Source organism: Rattus norvegicus, chromosome 2 (genome assembly GCF_021556685.1).
Source record: "Rattus norvegicus strain SHRSP/BbbUtx chromosome 2, alternate assembly SHRSP_T2T, whole genome shotgun sequence".
Taxonomy (NCBI): Eukaryota; Metazoa; Chordata; class Mammalia; order Rodentia; family Muridae; genus Rattus; species Rattus norvegicus.
The window spans coordinates 70,446,349-70,460,150 of record NC_141535.1 but is presented as its reverse complement, the minus strand read 5'-3'; the positions used below and the strand labels follow the sequence as shown (position 1 = coordinate 70,460,150).

General features: G+C 39.2%; 1 protein-coding gene across 2 annotated transcripts in view; it reads right to left on the bottom strand.

The window, feature by feature from the left end:
- Cdh10 (cadherin 10) overlaps positions 1 to 13,222 on the bottom strand; it is a 222,426-nt gene extending 209,204 nt beyond the window's left edge. The window contains exon 1 of one of the 2 annotated variants that reach the window (XM_087617142.1): positions 13,068 to 13,222. The gene's annotated coding sequence lies outside the window, so the exon portion shown is untranslated. 2 annotated transcript variants of the gene reach the window in all.
- Between the last annotated feature and the right edge of the window lie 580 nt (positions 13,223 to 13,802).

The window sequence follows — 13,802 nt, the reverse complement described above, 5'->3', positions numbered from 1 at the left end:
TTTCTCCTCATTTTTCTTTTCAATTAAATGAAAGGAAAATATATGCAAGCTAATGAACGTTGTCGCTGGTATGATTAAAGAATTCTGTAACTAATGAGAGAGCATGTCTAATTCTCTAGCCTTGAGAGGCCTATTAATCAAGTATACTTAGGTGGTCGAGTACACTAGCATTAAAATGTATATGGTCTTTCAGATTAGCCTCCTTACTCAATCGCTGTGAAGCTGACTCAGTCAGCCAAACGTGAAAGAGAGGCTGTGGATAGAAATGCTGCTGAATAGGCACAGGGTTAACAAGGACCAAGCAGTCAAGCTTTGATTAAATAAATAACACCGCATTAGATGCCACATGTGAGAGTAGAACCATGACACACACACACAAAAGAGAGAGACAACTTTACTGTGCTCACGAAATTACCTCTGTCACACATGTTGGCAATGTTTTTTGTTGCTTTCGTTATTTTACAAACTGGCAGAGGGAAGATTGTCCTTTAACTCTATGAGTTTTGTTGAAGTTGTAGTTTGTTTCTGATTTACTTTTTGTTTTTGTTTGTTTGTTTGTTTGTTTGTTTGTTTGTTTGAGCTAGTCAGGGCTGGAGTTGAGTTTTTAATCCTGATTCAGTCACTCTGAGGTTATAGGTGTGAGGCACCAGGCTCAACCCAAGTGTGAGTTTGTAAACTAAATGTAAGACTTTTTCTTGGGCTTACAAACAGGAGCCCAGTGTGAATGCCTTCCAAAAGGCCCAACAAGCAGTAGAAAGAATCAGATGCAGATACTTACAGCCAACCAATGGACTGAAGCTGCTGACTCCTGTGGTTGAATTAGAGAAAAGACAGAAGAAGCTGGAGAGGAGGGTGACCCTATAGGAAGACCAGCAGCCTCAACTAACCTGGACCCCCAAGAGATTGCTCAGACACTGAGCCACCAAGCAGGCAGCATACACAAGCTGATATGAGGCCCCCAACACATGTACAGCAGAGGACACCTGAGTCTTGACTCATTGAGAGAAGATGCACCTAACACTCAAGAGACTTAAAGCCCCAGGGAGTGGGAAGACTGGAAGGGTGGTGGTGAGGGTCTCAGGTAGGAACATCCTTCTGGAGACAGGGGGCTAAGGTATGGGCTGTGAAACAGTCAGAGAACAAACCTGGAGGGAGAAAATGATTGGACTATATAAAAGATTAAAGAATTAAGAGAAAGAAAGAAAGGAAGGAGGAAGGAAGGAAAGAAAGAAGGGAAGGAAGAAAGGGTAACTAATAGATGAAAAAGGATTTAAGTGTTGAAAAACAAAGGCTGATGATTCTATTTTGAAAATCTAATTTCATAAGCAAAGTCATTTGTGTGTTTTAATTTGTCCTTCAAAATGAGAGGCGAAAGTCTAGAAACAGTGACTTATCGGACTGCTCTTTGTATCACCTTGAATGAATGGGTGGTCAGAATGGATTATCCAAGTAAAACCTGTTAAATTTTTCACATTTTTGGCACAGGTTCTATTTCTTCAACCAACAACCTCATGAACCTAATCTGGGAAATAAGTAGCTGAGCGACCTTTCAGCTTATCCTTCTGATTTCAAAGTTATTCTTGAGATTTATAGGTATCCCAACTTTAATGGAATTATTCCTTTAATGCACTGCCTCTGTTCATCACTCTTCCTAATTCTCATTACTCTGACCTCAGAAAAGGAGAATCTGCTAAAGGAATCATTATTCTGGAATAAAAATGGCTAATGTTTCACCTCAGTGAGTTTATGTGGCTTACAGAACACAAAACTCTTCGAGGCCTCCTCTATAATGCTTTCCCCTTTTCTATGCCCACTTCAGGTTTTTCATATCCTTTTCAAAATTCATATCCATTACTCCCCTGGTTTCTGCAAGGACCATCAGAGAATGCAATTGAAGTTTCCACGTTTCACTCAACTCTTTACGGGCTGACATTTTCCTAATCATGGGGGAATGGATATATTTACATTTCTTAAGTATAGAGCTCTCTCCGGGTAGGATAATAGATTGAATAAGACATTTCTAATTAAAATATGTAAGCAAACTATGTCTTTGGAAATTCTGTTTCGAACTCCCATTGTAGAGAAAGGTGTTAGAATGGAAACTGGTGCTGTTGATGAAAGGCCAATACTAGAATCCAAACAGCAGGATTGTTTCAGTTCTGCTCAAGTCCATTATTATCACTTTACATCAGTTAAAATATTTTTAAATTTTAAATCTAAAAATTCAAATCCACGAAGGTGATCTGTTAAGGTAAAAATAAATAATCCTCAATACTAATGAAAAAAACCATAAGCTACATGAACTTACATTAACTAATTGTGCCAATGAGAATAATATTTATCAATAATTATTAAAGCCAATACTACAACCTAAACTGGGTGTTAGCTTAAGTTTGCTACAGTTATAGGTTTATGCTAATTGTTTCTATTAATCACAACCATTGCCGTACTACAAAAAGTACACCTATTAACCCCATTTAACAGAAGAAAGAGCTTCCAATGATATTAAATATTAAGTATATGATAAGTGGTCCAGTTACAATTTTAATTCAGACAGACTGGTGCCATGCTCCTTGCTTTTATCCATTAAAGGTCAGTGGAAGAATACTTAGGTTAAGGTCATTACATTTCCTAACAAAGAGTCTCAATGTTTCCGACTTGCAGCTTCCTTCCTGCACAGTGTCCTTATTAAGATCACCCTCCTCGGTTTGTGTACAGGAGGGCTTTCTCACAGGAACTAAGTATGCAGCTTTCCAGTATGTGAGGGTATGCGAACTCCTATTAGCCATTTTTAGTGATGGCACTTTGGAGTGTAGTTTGCCCTCATGTACATTTATTTCCTGTACACTTCTCTGGTATGGACCATTAGTCTCAGCATTGTACTGTCATTTTATTCCACAGAGCGCCCTGTACCTGCAAGGTGAAAATCGGCTGCTACAGATCTAAGAGCAGCATAGATCAGCCACCGAGGGCCTGCTGCAGAGGCACAGATGAACGGTCCAGGCTTGAGTCGCCATCAAAAGAAACTGAGGTAATCGGAAATGTGATTTGAAAAAAACAGGTATTTCACTCTGATATTTTCTTAAAACAGGTGATGCAGCTTTCTGTACAATGAAAAGGTTTAATAAAGGGACACTTAAAGGCACATCTCATGCAGTTGAAATGTACCTATAGTTTACCAGTTATCAAAACTTCAATAGGATAATATCATGTAATAACTCATCTAACACCCCTCTGTAGCATGTGTCAATCATCAACCACACCCAACCCTCTCTCTTCCTGATATTTATCCTACGACTCAGTCTAAGTTGACATTTACTAGGGAGCTAAGGAATACTTGCTGAGTGAATGAGTGAATGAAATTAATTGCTATGTAATTTCTTTAGTATCTATGTAATTGACAGTCAAGATGAAGATTAGTTGGGAATAATGATACCTGCCTATAATCTCAGCTTGAATGGATGTTGAGCCAAAAGTATGATATGTTCTGTCCAGCACAGGATATACAGAGAGATCATTCGGGTTAGGAGGGCTAGGAAGCAGTGACCACTATAAGGACAACTGCATTAGAAAAGGACTGCTTGATTTCATGCTAATTTCACAAGTAACTCCTGAAAGTGGTATATGTCAAAGGACCATACAGATATTTCTATTATAGACCTGTCTTATTCATGGTTTCTATTCCTGCCCAAACATTATGACCAAGAAGCAAGCTGGAGAGGAAACAGTTTATTCAGCTTACACTTCCACATTGCTGTTCATCATCAAAGGAAGTCAGGACTGGAGTTCACACAGGGCAGGAAGCAGGAGCTAATGCAGAGGCCACGGCAGCTGTTAACTTACTGGCTTGCTTCCCCTGGTTTGCTCAGCTTGCTTTCTTATAGAACCCAAGACTAACAGCTCAGGGATGGCACAACACACAAGGGATTGGGTCCTCCCCTCTTGATCACTAATAGAAAAAAAATGCCTTACAGCTGGATTTCTTGGAGTTATTTCCTCAAGAGAGGGTCCTTTCTCCATGGTAACTCCAGCTTGTGTCAGGTTGACACAAAAAAACAGCCAGTACAAGACCTTTTAATTATTAATGTTTCACAGTCTTTTGAAAATTCTGTCTCTTTAGCTATGACACAAAGTTGGTGGCTCATTTTCTTTCTCCAAAGGCATGAACTGTTGCTCATGGATGCAAAGAAAATATGACCAATCATTACACACACTCTAAGAAAGCATATAAATTTGGAAGACATAAATCAACAACAAACAAATCCTAAAGCATGTTCAGTACATGAGAGCATAACCATCAAAAAATAATTAAGTTGATACCATAATATTACACTACTTACAATTATTAAAAATGGAAAACATTAATAAAGTATTACCATGGGACAAGAGGACGACTTATCTGTAAAATGCCATTAATTTACATAATGTGGAAGGCTCTTCTCATTTATACCTTTTTCTTTCTTGACCTTCTAGAAACAAACTGAATCTAACCTCTCCCTCTAAAGTTAGGTTAACATCTTGTCTATGATCTAACTCATTCTGGTTCCTATTCATATAACTTCATGACTCCTGTAGGCTTGATTCCAGATTTAAACCTCATGATATTGGATGACTTTAAGAAAAAAAACAGAATTTTATATTCATAATGTGCATATATTAAGTAATCTATGCATGCATATGCACAGAAGTGATCAATGATGTGAGTATATATGTATATATAAATGTATATTTTCCAGCATTCTTGAACACCGTTTGGTGTTTGGCCTTTGGGGAAGTGATATGTGTATATACATGTGCTCTCAGCAGTCCCTGTAAGTGGATATGTGTGTGCTTGTTATGTCTATTCCCAAATATTTGTGTCTATTGCCAAGTTAGTGAAGGTTTAAAAATGATAAAGTATTATGTAGCACTATTTACTTATAGTCAAAATTCAAAACATATGTTTTACAGAGCACAGTAGCAGAAAAGTTTTTCAGGGATTGTGGGTGTCTTTCTTCTTTCCTCTCTTTCTTTCCTTCTCTCCCTCTTTCTCTTTCTTTCTTTCTTTCTGCTTTTTGGGGTTTTTTTGTTTGTTTTGTTTGTTTTGTTTTTGTTTTCTGACTATGCAGCAAAAAATTGAGGTCAGTAAAGGTGAAAATCAGGTACTTAGTGTAAGACTTAAACGGAAACTCAATACTCCTCATGCAATAGTAAAATTTAATAATAATAATAATAATAATAATAATAATAATAATAATAATAATAATGATAATAATGTTCAATGCACAATCTGGAGGCACAGGAGAAGTAGAAGAATCTACACAATTCAAAGCCAAAATTCTATACATAGTGAATTCCAGGAAATCAACAGCTACATATTGACACTTCTCCCACATTCAAACTCCTCCAACCACAACCACAACATCACACACACACACACACACACACACACACACACACACACACACACGAAAGACAGAAAACATGAAAGAAAAATACAGAAACAAACAAAAATAGAAAGAGGGAAAGGGTTTTGACTTAAGATTCACTGTGCAAGTTTTCTTTCAAATCATAAGCAAAAACATAGTTAAGGTGAAGAAATAAATATTCATTCCCCCAAAAGAATGAATTCCAACCACAGCACCTATGATTTCACAATGATTGAGCAACATGCACAAAATCTATAGAGGCTCAAGCCTTACAAAGTCACAGTAGCTAGGGCGTCAAAATGTTCCCCAAGAGCTGAAGGCCTGCTGGCAACTGATAAATGCTTGGAAGGAGAAGTCAGTTTTCTTCAAGGTGCACAGTCCGGTAGGCCCAAACCTATTTTGAGGCCATTATAAATTGGATCCCATACTTTTCAGAAGGAAAAAAATAGAGAATAGGAAACTGGGTTGGGAGGAAAGTAGGATGAGTGTGGGAAAAATTGGGAGGGGGATATAAATACAATCAAAATACATCATATGTCTTCATCCATTATCAAAGAAACCTCTCTTTCCAGCAAACCACAACTGGATATAATACATAGATCAACAGATCATGGAAGCCCCACCAGGCAAAGGCGACATCTACACAAGTCTCACGGAACACTGTGGAAAAGGGGGTCTGAGAAATGCAAGAGTCAGAACCTAGGAGTTCAGCTGGGAAACTGTCTGTCTCTGAAATGACTACATCAATAACACAAGCACAATGGACATGCTATCACAGTCGAAGCAGGACATTTTAAAGGCTATCACCCCTGGACAGATGAGTGCAGAAAGAATTACCTTCTCTTAGGGAAGAGCAGCCTTCCTGGTTGTTCAATGCAGTGGTCAGCTCTGAAACCATGTACACACAGGCAACAATACACTCAGCGAGCACTTTTGCATAGACATGTACTTAAACCTGCAAACAGCAAATCTTGCATATAGATGTATATATGTATGCATGCGAGAATAATAATCCAAAAAAAAATGCTATCAACTTGAGAGTAGGAAGCATTGGAGGGGCTCCAGGGAGGATGGCTGAGAGGTGTGGAGGGAGGGAACATAGAGAAGAAAGTGATTTAATTCTATTTCTACGTTTTCAATACATTGTATAAAATTTTAAACAGATTAGTAAAATTGTTATTTTCCCAAAAGAAAGAAATCATTCCAAATTGTGGCACAGAAATTTACCTAGTGGATAAAGGGGATTTCAGGAGAGAGAGCCTTCGTTCATTTTCCCAGAACCTACATGGTGAAAGGAGAATTTCCTCTTGCAAGTGGTCCTCGGACCCTCCACATAAGTGCATGCCCTGCATGGCACACACACACACACACACACACACACACACACACACACACGAGTGCACCAATACATGGTAACTAAATAAATGTAACATAAAAATAAAAAAAATAAACTCAAGAAAAAATCCTTCGTTGGAGATAGGAAGATTAGAAGTTGAAGGTCATCCTTAGCCACACACTCAGTTGTAAGCCAGCACTGGCTGCCTGCCTGAACCTAAATAGGAAATCCTTTCCATTAAATTCTAGTGATCCAAAAGTCTCCTTTACAAAGTTTCCTTTAGAAAACTACAGGCCGAAAACTCTTATCTCTGGGTGGTGGCTTCCACTGTAGATACCATTCATACTAGAAACTTAATATGGTTCAAAACTAGGAGAGAGGAATAAACTTCAACTTACACTTGAAGAATAAGTGAAAAGTAACGATGAAAAGGTTTCACCTGACTGTACTAATGGTTAGACAATGTGTCCTGATATTTTTGAATGGTGGATATCATCTTTCCTTTACATCATTGCTAAGCAATAAATGCCACTCTTAAACACGTTAAAGTCTTTGTTTTTAATTTTAGTAAGAATTGGTTTAAACCAATTGAGCTAAACATTGTAAAATTTGAATAGTTTTTTTTAACTGAAGACAATGTGCAAAGCTGTTAAAGATTATCTTTAGAAGGCAGTTCTCTTGAAATACCATGGTGCATCATTTGAATTTGAAAGATAAGTCAATATTTTTAGAAATATTTATTACTTTTAAAAATTCAATCACCCATACTGCTAAAAGTGAAAGTGTATTTCCCTTAATTTTTACTTTTAATGAACAACTAGGGTAAAAAGATCTCTTTCAGTGTTCAAATGTTTCCATCTTGAGTGTCATTGTATGTGTATGGGTGGGTGTTTTACATGCACCTGTGTCTATGGAACAGTTGATCACCTGGTGCCTTCAGAGGAAGTAGTGATGTTGGATGTCCTAGAAATCCTGGAATCAGAACTACTGACTGTTGTGAGCTCTCATGATATGTGGGGGCTGGAAATGGAGCCTGGGTCTTCTGGAAGAGCATGCAGAGTTACTAACCATTGAGACATCTTTCCAGCTTATGTTGCAACTGCATGTGGTAGCTTATACTTGTAACCACAGCAAAAGGGAGATGAAGTCCATGAGATGGTCTCAAGATGACAGAAAGTAATTAGTCAAATAGGTAAATAATTAACTAAATGTAATAATGGTGTTTACAGAGCTTTTGTTAGGATTTCACACAAAAAATGGGCTCAGCACTTAAATGACCTAAGATGATCTATTCGGAGAGTTGTATCAAAATTTTCAACATTTACCCAGGCTGCATTAACACTTTAGGGAACCACCAGAATAACTCATGTTAAAATATTTACTTCATTCAACGTGTTCATTATTTTAGCTTGTCACGAATTCTGCTTAACCTGCTTGTTGCTCTGTTTTCTTTCCAGTGTTTCCACCAGGAGCTCTGAGGAGCAATGGCAGTCCTTTATGTGACAATACGGGCACAGAGCTTCCTCCCTACCCATGAGTTTCATTTCTGAGGTTAGCAACTGGCATATTTGTTTCTCATAGCAGAAGAGGAGCAACACGTCTAATGGAATAGTGCTTTCTGGAAGCGCACAATTTGTGTTTGATTTATTTTTAAAAATCAGAGCTCTGTCAAACCACTTCAGGATTCTCTCTCACACTAAATCAACACAGCCTCATAATCAATAACTGATGGGCCGGGAATCATAATTCATGACTGTGCAGCCTCCATTCTGATTATTTGCAGAAGCCTCTCTGTTAATGGAAGCTGAATTTCTCAGCAAACTGCCCTGGTGCCAGTTTCAAAGCCTCAGAAACCTCCAGGCCACAAGGATTGCTTTCAGTTTCCAGGACATGCTCTGCTCACCAGGGGTGTCTAGCATACACCATGTTCACAGTGAGGCAGAGAATCCAATCTATGGTGCAGTAAGTGCGAGAATACTAGTCATGAGACTCCCAAGAGGTAGTGGGTATAAGGTAGAATGCAAATGGACATTTGTGCTCATCAGAAAAGGGGAGAAGAGGGTGTGAAGGAGGAGGGAGAGCAGACGGGTGGGGAGAGAAGAAGGGAGGGAGGGAGCAAAGAAGAAAGAGAGGAAGGAATTGTTCTGCTAAATCTATGAAGATCAGCAATGCTCTGAAGTGTTTAGACATGTCATTTAGTGCTGGATTTCCTGTTGAGAGACAATGTTGTATTGCGTCTTCCAGCCTACTGCTGCATCCTGTCCTGAAGCCTGAAATGTCATTTAATGTTCATTTATAAAGCTGCAGCATATAGAGGTTGCTTTCTCAAATAAATAAAGGAATAAAGACGGAGCACTGAAATCACACAATGCTAAAGTGCTTCATGGTGCTACTAAAAACTCCTTATGAATCTCTAGGCTGCAAGAGATTCCTACAGGAAGTCATCTCACCCTCCCACAAGCAGGTATTGTATCCTAGGAATGTAGCCCCCGACATGTTGCAGGCTGGGGTTTGATTCTACTCATTCATATACATTGCACAGTTTTCTCTTTTAAAAAGTCTCCTTCCAGAATGCTTGAAGCTTAACAGAATGTACTTTGTAAGAGAGAGACTGATACATCACTCATTCAGCTACAAAGAAACAGAACAAAAATATAAAGGAATCTCTGAGAATAAATGACATCCAGAAAAAAAAAATACTTACGCAGAAGCCCATCTTTCTCTGAGAAGTTGCATTGATAAGCAAACAATTAAGCAAAAGTTGTATTAAGAAATGACGTTTAAGACCTCGCATATTACTGCTAACATCTCACTATAGAACTTCCACAGAATTCTGTCACTTTAAAGTGACAGCCCTGATTTTTCTACCTTGTGTGGGTGAGAGTTACTTGGGCTTTGCGGTGGTGAGAAAGGCTTGTGGCCTTCTGCCTTAGGCTCCCACCCTGCTAGGAAAGACAACTGGTTTAAAATGTCTCAAGGGCTCAGAGGCAAAATGTCAAGTAAAGAATGAATGGAATCTATCACTGAGTCAGAAATGAGGACCAGGGTGACCCGTAAGCAGATCTCACCATTATAGAAAGAGGCATCGCTTGTTGACAGAAAAACAAAAACGGTGAGCTTATTCGTTTGAAAGCAATAAAATATTAGAAGTCCATTCTGTGACCATCACACAAGGGCTGTACAGACAAACACAGAGAGATATTTCTGCTATATATAGTCTAGGCTGTTGTCTAGATGAACTCAATGACCTGACTGTTGTGTAAATCAGTAGAGAGTTCCCTATGTCAACGTTCGTCTCTTGATTTTGTACTTTTCTTTAATAATTTCCTCTTATTCGATTTTCACAATAGTTAGTATACATGGTACTTGAAGCCATGTTTGTCAGCTTCATCACTGCGAGACCAAATAGGTAATCCTTCTGGTGACTTGTTCTTGGACTTTGGTCCACTTCATTACAATCAAATACATACTTCCTTCTTTCTTGAGAAATGGCACTTTTGACAATATTTTAAATCAATTGAAAAGCAGTTATCAAAAATGGGGTAGAAATTGAGAAATAAAAGACGTGAAATAAATTGCCTATAATTAGCAAAAACAAAAGGTATTTCTGTTTCTCTATTTGTACTTCCTTCTATTCTGTACCTGCTTGTAATATGACATCAGCAGGGGTTGACTTCTATTATACAAATATGCTCTCCAAGACCGAGGTCTACACTCGGGGAGTTGAGTGTGTAGCCCTGATCCGTATTAATGGCTTCCTGTGTCTTCTGAAGACTCCTAGTTAGAACACTTAACCGATACATGCTTCACAGCTGCTGAATCAGCATGCTCAGTCCAACGCTGTGCCTGTGCTGCCGCCTAGTGGAGACATGTGGTATAAAATGACATACTCCTGGAGGATGTGGTGCCGGATCTCTTACTGCAAAGTAGGTTTATTGACCCAGGAAACAGCTATGTGACAAGAAATCTGCCAGATCTATACAGTTTGCCTTCGCTATTTGTGTATATGGGAAAGCAAATAACAGTCAAGAACTTCACCTTGTAGTCTGTTCAGAATTTCACGGGTTTTTTTTTTTTTTTTCTGTTAACCTTTTCACTTTCACAAATTACAATTCTAGCTAGGAAAACTATACATTTATTTATATGTTTTTCGTATTCCATGAGCTCTCTTAATTATGTGCCAGTTTTCCAGAGCTGTCTATCTTTCCAGACAGAAAATCTTTCTTTTCACCAAGAATATCCCAGTATAGGTTAAAAAAAAAAAAAAATCTGACATAAAGCTTTGAATTCCAAGTGCTTCTTGGTGAACAGTGATTTTTTTCTTTTTATATAAAGATCAAAGCGTCTCACCTGGAGCATTAATCAAGCACCTGGTAATTTAACCATTAATTTCTTCTATGCATAGGTAGATGGGTTCACACAGTTCCCATTTGGTTTTCCCAATTCCCTACCAGCTCCTACACACACACACACACACATACACACACACACACACACAGAGTCCCCAACCACCCCCACCCCAACATCACAATGTATGTCATCCCATTCTTTGAAGTCAGAGAAAACATATGTAATCACCACTGAAGTCAATTTGTTAACTGCCAGTATTTGAAACCAAAGGAGTGTCTGGTTTAAGGCAGGCAGACAGTGAGTCAGACTTTAAAAACATAGTCAAAAAAAAAAAAAGAAAAGAAAAGAAAGAAAGAAAAGGAAGCAATCCTTTACCTTTTTACCCTTGGGATGCTTTGCAATTGACGTGCCCCTCAGCCACATACACAGGCTGTTCACATTGGCTCACTTTTCAATCCATTCGCTCCTCTCTGGCCAAATAAACCAGCATTTCCTCTTGCACTGCACATGGAATACATATGTGCCCCACTTACCACCCCAGGGTGCAGATTACCCATGCAACTTATCATTTCCCATTTCTCTAGAGCACAGGCTCTCTTTTCCTTCCTCACTGTAACTAAAAATGAACATACAGCTCTGACAATGACATAATGTTTTCATGAAAGTTCCACTAATTAAAAATCCTCACCATACCAGACCTAAAAAAAATGAGCACACTCTTGCCAAGTGCTATTCACCACAGTGAAGCTCTTGTAACTACGTTTTAAAAGAAAGGCAGAGAGGGGGATGGTGGAGAGAGGGAGAGGGAGAGAGAGAGAGAGAGACTCCTAACATATGCATTGAAGTATAACAGTTGTCAGCAGCATCACAGGGACAGATTATTTTTAAAATAGATTTTTTTTCAAGAGAAAAAAATTAGAGGAAGAAAGAGGCATCTCCAAAGAAAAGCTGAGAAGTAAGGCATGTGCCGCTTTGGATAATAGAAGCTTTTACTGGAATGAAGGACCAAAAATTGTAGGAAAGAGATCTGCTTTTTTGAAAGCAAGAGATGATAGGTCAGTTTTAAAATGATGTTTGTCTTTGATTATACCTATAGCCTCTCCCCTTTCCATAGTAAAGAGATACTTGGTTTTTATTGTGGTGGCATGAAAACACTTGCAGACTCTGGCCCATGCGTACAGTGCTATAATAGTTACTTGTTGAGGACATCCATTTAGACTTGCCAGCATGCTGCATTAATTTAACACCACATAAAATATGGATTTTAATGCAGCAGAGACAATAAATGCTGCAACTGCTGACTGCGTGCATTTACTCCCCCTACCCCCTTTAATTTAATTGTACCCCCTGACACTTCGGACTCATATAAAAGGTGAACATAGGAATTGTACCCATCCTGTTTCTGATGAATGTCAATCTACTGTCTTCGTGGAGATGCTTAGTGACCACTGACAGCTTCAAGGCATCTGTCCTCTGACTGTCATTTCTCTCTAGACTGAAGGGATAACGAACTGTGACCAGGGGTAAGTGAGGAGTGAATCCGTTCATATGGAATGCAAAGTAATGTTAGCTGATGTTAGAGTTCACAGCCAACAGTGTTTACCTGCTAAGCTGACATTTGAAACAGAGGTAAACAGGAATGAGCATGACTAATTACACTCCGAAAACATTTTCAGCAATTGCTCTGAATGAATGAATTCGGAAACTCCACTCTGAAGACCCCCGTACTGTTGAACATAATATATTATTTATCCGGCTTCCTATTACCTACATTGAAAGCAGTTGTTCCTGGAAACTCATCAAGAAGAGTTGCATGCTCATTTGTTTATTAAAAGGTAAAGATTTTTGGAATAATTGCTCGTATAACTTAAAAAAAAAAGCAGAAACATATTTACCCCGATATCTCCCACCAGCAAGGGAAGAAAAGGCAAGACCTTAAAGGAGTTAAAAGACAAGAGGTGAATTCTTCCTACCTTGTTTCATCAGCTTCTGGAAAACGGAAGTTGGTTCCAGCCAAATAACCCTGAAGAGACTGTCACCCTGTCCCCTTTTTGTTTGTTTTCTGCTGTTATTTTCTCTCACTGATTCTACTTCGGTCTAACTCAAGCTTTCTCTCAGCGTCACTTTTAACTCTGGACCGCAGGGAACCAAAGAAAACGGGGGTTGGGGGGGCGAAGTCTCTCTCTGATTGGCTTTCATTCAGTGGTTCTGATTAAGGGAGGGGGGAAAAGGAGAGGGTGGGGGGGAAAGCCGTTCCTCACAAGGAGAGAAAGGTTCTGCTGATGGAGCTGCAGCACTCGCCATGAGAAGGTTAGAGACTGGAAGTGCCGGCTCCTGCCAGCACACAGCGATTTGCAAGTGAATGCGAGGGAGCGAGCATCCGAGAGGAGGGCTGCGCATGAAAGGCGTCCCCTCCCCCGCAGGGCAGAAAGAGTCTCTGTTTCCAGCCTAAGGTAATCAGCTCCTTCTAGTCCGCCTGTGTCCTTATAACACAATCCCAGAAACACGGATTCTGCGATTCTGCGATTGCTTCTTGAATTAAAAAAAAAAATTACTTCTTTGCTCTTTTTTTTCACCCCTCTGGCATGGATGTGCCCGCACCATTCGTAGAACAGACCGTCCAAACCCAAGTAATAGCGGAGCGCCAAGCAAATGGCCATCAGACCAGGTATACTAACAACAGAGAATATTTGGTGGGGCTGTGTGGT